The following is a 6,425-nucleotide window of genomic DNA, read 5'->3' as shown; positions in this document are numbered from 1 at the left end:
TCTGTTTTTCTGTTGAAAATTCGCAAGGATTACACTGAAACATTTCAAATGCAGAATCAGAAGCAGAATGCTCGTGCAGTGATCAGGTGATTGAAGCGCTTGTAAAAGCTCTTTAGAACACGTCGATTCAAACGTTTTTAAAACCTTGGAGTATAATTTTCGTCTGCAACTATTTCACGAGACATATTATAAAGATTAAAAGAAGACATATTTTTAAAACAAAAAAAAGAAGAATTTTTGATAGTCTTAGAGAGACAATAACAGGTGATTTGCAAAACACTAAAGTAACGTATATTTTGATATAAAAGTAAGATGAAGTCCAACAAGTCACTTACACGTGGCTAATTTACATACGATCTATCCATTGGTGTCTTCACTGAAGCAGATAATAGAAAATCATTGAAACCATTGAGGGTCTTCAGGGTATGTTTAAAAAAAAAATGCAATAGAAATTGTCGCACGGAACACGAGTAGATCTATTCCGATTTAATGGAGACGTGAACGTTGAAAGATCAAAGATCGCCGAGCTCAGTCGCCGAGGGTCATCGTCACAAAGGAGAAGGTTCACGAAGGGTTAAAATTGGCCCTATTTTGTTATGTTTTTTAAATGGGGCAAAAAAATTACAAACCGGGTAAAAATCATTTATAGTATACGATGGATTTACTTTCCATTTTGACAGAATATAATAAAACGGACTTATTCTGCTTGAAATCCCACTTGGGTTCCACTTCCTCGTTGGTGTGTAGGGAACTCAGAGTCAGATTAACGGAAATGGTATTTGTACTAGTAAATAATTGAATAAATTAATAAATAAATAAGTACTATTACCTGTAGTTACCTAATAAATAGCCAAATAAATGCGCGCAAATGTTATCAAAAGCTGCGCGCAAACGTAATGATTCTTGCTCGCAAATGTAATGTTAATGAGCGCAAACGTAATGCACCGTCATATATACAAGTCATACAAGTCTTAATTAAAAAGGAGCCGGGAGGTCGAGTCATGCTTCAGTGATTCCCTATATAATCAACCAAATTGTTCCCACGAAAGGGGGCGGACTAGACCCCCTGGGTCCGCATATGAATATACACAAAACGTTCACAGTATATATCAACAGATGAAGTATTCACTTTAAAAAGGAAATTTATGGAAACGTCGCCATGCAACGTTCTCAAAAAGTCATCATTTAAACCATGGAAGTAATATTCAAACAATATTACTTCCATGTTTAAACTGAATGAGCAAATTAAATATGTTACAAGCATCCATTTCTTAAAAAAAATGAAAAGTGAGCACGGACTAATGTGAAGTTTATCCAGGAACATATATGTTAGATATACTGTTCCCAGGTTGTTCTAAATATTTGAAGAAATTGAACAAAACATCTGTTATTCAATTTTTAAGGATGTGAACACTAACTTGTGATTATCATCTAAATAGATATAAGAAGATGTGGTATGAGTGCCAAAATTTTTTATAAAATATCAAAAAATAACTCTCCATCCTAGTAACAATTTGTAAAAGTAAACCATTATAGGTCAAAGTACGGTCTTCAACACAGAAGCTTAGCTCACACCGAACAGCAAGCCATAAAGGGCCCAAAAAATGACAAGTGTAAAACCACTGAAAAGGGAAAATAAACGGTCTATAATCTATATAAAAAATGAGAAGCGAGAAACACTTATGGACCATATCAACAAACGACAACTACTGGGCATCAAATTCCTGACTTAGGACAGGTGCAAACAAATGCAGCGGGTTTAAACGTGTTAAAGTATTAACATTTTCATTCATACCCCAGAAATTCGTTGCCCCCTCATTGTAGTTCTACCCAATAGCTATATAATTTATGAGGGCATGCAGAGTCTATAATTCCTAGCTATATATAACTGCCGGTGCAATGGGTTTGAACAAGTGGGTGACCGAAGTGTATATTTGATCAGATTTTTCTTTTTTTCTGTGTAACGGACGGAATTTTGGGCCTTTAACAATGCTTACCCCAGAAATTTTTTACTCTAACCTTGAAGTACTATCCAATAAATATTCATTAGGGCAGCATCTATAATGCCTAGCCATAAAGAACTACCGAGACAATGGGTCGAATTTGGCTTTATTTCCATGTTACGGACGCAAATTTCGTTCTCTATGAATGATTATCCCATAAAATCGTTCCCCTCGTTGTAGTACTACCCAATAGTTATTTATTAGAGTAGAGTCTATAATCCTTAGCCATACAGAACTGCCGGTGCAATGGGTTTAAACTAGTGGGTGACCCCAGTGCATCTTTGATAAAATTGGACTATTTTTCCGCGTTACGGACGGAACTTTCGGCCTTTAAGAATGCTAACCCAGAAATTCTTTACCCTCACCTTTTAGTACTATCCAATAGCTATTCATTAGGGCAGCATCTATGCTGCCTAGCCATAGAGAACTACCGAAACAATGGGTCGGAAAGTGGGTGACCCGAATGCGTATTTTATCGAATTTGGCTTTATTTCCATGTTACGGACGTAATTTTCGTACCATAGGAATGTTCATCCCATAAATTCGTTGCCCCTTCGATGAAGTACTACCTAATAGCTATTTATAAGAGCAAAGTCTATAATCCCTAGCCATACAGAACTGCTGGGGCAATGGGTTTAAACAACTGGGTAATCCCAATGCATATTTGATCAAATTTGACTTTTTTACCGTGTTACAGACATAAGTTGCTGCTTTAATTATGTAATAAGTATATATTTTCTTTACTATCATTCCTAGATCCAGATATGGCTGAAATGCTGAGAAAACTTTTCTTGATGCCACTTGAGGTATAACATGTATATAAATCATTATTAAGTATTAGATAGTAGAAAACATCTACGCTTAGAAAAATTAGATAAACTGTGCTGGGATGATAACACAAAAGTTGTCTTCTTGTTTTGATTATTCTCATTATGTCGCCCAGAATTAGGTATATTTTTTAAAGACTCAACAATCAATGAAGTCTTCAATTGGAGTGACAAACTTCAAACAGAATTTAAGTGAACGAATTTAATGTAGCCACCGCACAAACGGCCATTTCATGATGTATAACATTCGAAAGATTGTTATTTGTACTTTCTCCTTCGTCCGTTTAAAAAAAAAATACATGGTAAATTCCGTTAAATCGAAGTCAAATGTGAAGAATTAACAGTTCAAAATTTTCATAGAATTAAACAAAAAGCTTATACTAAAATGTATGAATATGATCATATAAAAGCTGGAAAATTGAATACTGTCAGCAGTTTTAAATTCATCATCTAGATGGTTTGTAGATAAAAAGTTCTTGCTGCTAAACCATATATGTCTTTATGTCTTTCATCATAAAATAGAATGAAGTAGAAGAAGAAACAGAAAGTGCAGAAAATCTTCAAAGAAATCAAAATAGAGTGGTTGGTAGAACTTGGCATTAACCTTCTATATATTTTTAAGAAACAATTGACACAAAAACTGTATTCAAAGCAGACATACAACTGCACAAAAAGATTTAGGTAACAACTGACAAAGGTTCTGTGAACGTAATAGCAAAAGTGAAATGACTTTTTGATTATTTATAAGAAATGAATTATATACATAGTGATTTTAGCATCGTTTTTGTAATTACATTATGGCTGTTAAATTGTTGACTAAGTACACATGTTCAGCAAGCTCCTGAGGTTCACACAAAGTGTGCCTCGATCAACGTTTTACATCACATTGAATCTACTTAAACGATTCATTCAAATGTTTATGGTACAAGATAAATTTTCGTCATAGTTGTCTTGGCATCAAATAGAATTATCAAAATTGAGAATGGAAATGGGCAATATGTCAAAGAAACAACAAGACCAAAAACCAGACAACAGCCGAAGGCCACCAATGGGTTTTCAACGCAGCAAGAAAATCCCACAACAGGAGGTGGTCCTCAGCTGGCCCCTTACTAAAATTGTGTACTAGTTCAGTGAAAATGTACGTCACACTAAACTCCAAAACATATAAATAAACTAAAATTGAAAAACATGCAAGACTAATAGAGGCTCCTGAATTTGGACAGGAGCAAAAATGTCATATATTTTGACTGGAGCATGAAACTTCAGTTTAAGTGTTTACTCAAGTTTTGATCTGTAATGCAGACACTTCTTCAACTTGTTTGAAAGATAAAGTGAAATTTTACAACACATAAGCAGAATTTATAGTTTTCTATGAAAATGTTTTAAGGTTCATTTTCATAGGATAACGTCACCAATTTTCATGGTATCAACAATTGGTGCTATTTAAACGTGCGCGAATGTGCAATCGACGTATGACAAATTTAAATGTATATTGGACGTTGTTTTCTGTCATTTTCATTAGAATGGAGATAACAATGTTGTATTTTAAGCTCTGACGGCATCAATTGGTGATTTGATGGTGACAAATACCCGTACTCTTAATTTGCGACCATCAAATAACCAATAGATGCCGTCGTACCTTAAAATACAATACAGATATCTCCTAAGTATTCGTCATTAACGATTTATGCTGCCCTTAGCATTATTTTAGTAACCATACAATGAAAAAAAAATACTATTTGAATACAGATTAAGAAACTACAATTTCAAAATCAGTTTATGAAGTTTTTAATTCATTAATTTAGGATCAGTTGGATTATGTTCCAGACAGCTTTGAGAGCCAAACAATTTCACAGATTGTTGAAAGAAATGAAGGTGAATTATACGTACTCTTTTATTACACTTTAGCCATTAGATTTTTATAAAATACTATGAACAACTACAAATACATCATTTCTTGGAACATTTGGCTAATCAAGGGTTGAACAAATCTTATTCTTTCTCTAGTAGTAACACAGTTCCAGAATCCATAACCAGTTATTTTATTTCCCTTATTTCTAATCAGTTTAAATTACATGCAAGGTGCAAATCGAGAAAACTACTTTTTATGTAGAGATATTTTCTAATATAAAATTATAAAAAGCAGACTCTCCATGAGAAAAAATAATATTCTGCACTTAGAAATATGTTTTAATTGCTAAGTATATACAAAAAAGAATTTGAAAAAAATATACAGTCAATGCATCATGACTGCGCAAAATATAAGGGTTGCAATATAGAGCCATTTATGACTTAATACAAGCATGATACAGAAATAAACAACTATAGGTTGGCGTAACGCCTTCAACAATGAGCATAGTCTATACCGCATAGTCAACAATAAAAGGCCCAGAAATGACAAATGTAAAACAATACAAACCAGAAAACTAACGGCCCAATTCATGTAGAAAGTAATGAACGAAAAACAAAAAAGTAGCACAGCAACAAACGACAACCACTGAATTACAGGCTCCTGACTTTGGACAGGCCCATACACAATGTGGCTGGGATAAACATGTTAGCAGGAACTAAACCCTCCCCTAACATGGAACAGCGGTGTAAGTGTGTATTTGTTTGTTCGACATTGGCTAGAGGAAAACAAAACACTTATAACCCCGTAGCTTTTGGCAACTGTCCTAAATCCGGAACCTCTGTCCTCTGTTAGTCTTTTATGTTCTTTTTAATTGTGGTTCATTTATATGTTTCTGACCTTAGGGTAAGGTCTTTTTTCGCGTAACTAGTATACATTTTTGTTACGGGGCCAGGTGAAGCCCACTTGAAGGGTGCGGGATTTGCACGGTGTGTTAAACGTCGCAAATCATCTTAAGTTTTATTTATTGTTCGTTATAATTTTTTACTTAGCAATTTCTTATACGCATCTTTCTCACACAAATGTTTCAGGAACAAGTGACAACCAAGACCATGTTCCAGGTAAGAAATTGGCAATTAAGGTCAAGTAACAGTTTACTACAAGTGGCGAACAAGTGTCTTATTAAGATATAAATGGGGAATGTGTCCATGAGACACAGATGATCCATATAAGATTATAAAAGGCCATAAACGCAAGAAAGATAAAAGTGACACTACCAAAGTTTTCTAGCTGTGATAAAGACACATTCCCTATTTCCATTCTCAATTTATGTCATAGATTTTCTTAAAATATTTCGCATACACCTTTCAATTGGCTCGTTGAACAACTAAATATCGAAAAAAATCCCTTTTATCTCTTATATTTGTAACTGAAAGTTTGGGTTATATTGTTTTACCCCTGTCTGTCTGTCTGTCCTTCCGTCCGTCCGTCCGTTCATCCCATTTTGATGTATATACTTGCATAAGAGGAGCGTTAACTGTTTCCAGATAACTCCTCCTACAGTTTTAATGCTAGGCAGTTTTCACTATGATGGCTGTTTGTACATATGTTGAAGGTGTGAATGTGGTCAGGATTAATTTTTATTAATTTTTGCTTTTGGGAGATAAAATTACTTTGTCATTTTTTGGGGTGTATGCGGTTAAATGTTATAGTTATTTTTAAATAACACGTTGCATCTGTGGGGCA

The 6,425-nt window shown here is 34.3% G+C and overlaps 1 long non-coding RNA gene across 1 annotated transcript; it reads left to right on the top strand.

Annotated features, from left to right (window-relative positions):
• The first annotated feature begins 2,540 nt into the window (after nucleotides 1-2,540).
• LOC127708242 (uncharacterized) lies at nucleotides 2,541-5,800 on the top strand. Its single transcript, XR_007985210.1, has 4 exons — nucleotides 2,541-2,809; nucleotides 3,353-3,412; nucleotides 4,636-4,705; nucleotides 5,771-5,800. It is a non-coding gene; the product is annotated as an uncharacterized LOC127708242 (long non-coding RNA).
• The last annotated feature ends 625 nt before the right edge of the window (nucleotides 5,801-6,425 follow it).

The sequence above is a fragment of the Mytilus californianus genome, unplaced genomic scaffold (assembly GCF_021869535.1).
Source record: "Mytilus californianus isolate M0D057914Y unplaced genomic scaffold, xbMytCali1.0.p SCAF_7, whole genome shotgun sequence".
NCBI lineage: Eukaryota > Metazoa > Mollusca > Bivalvia > Mytilida > Mytilidae > Mytilus > Mytilus californianus.
This window is presented reverse-complemented; position numbering and strand designations above follow the sequence as displayed.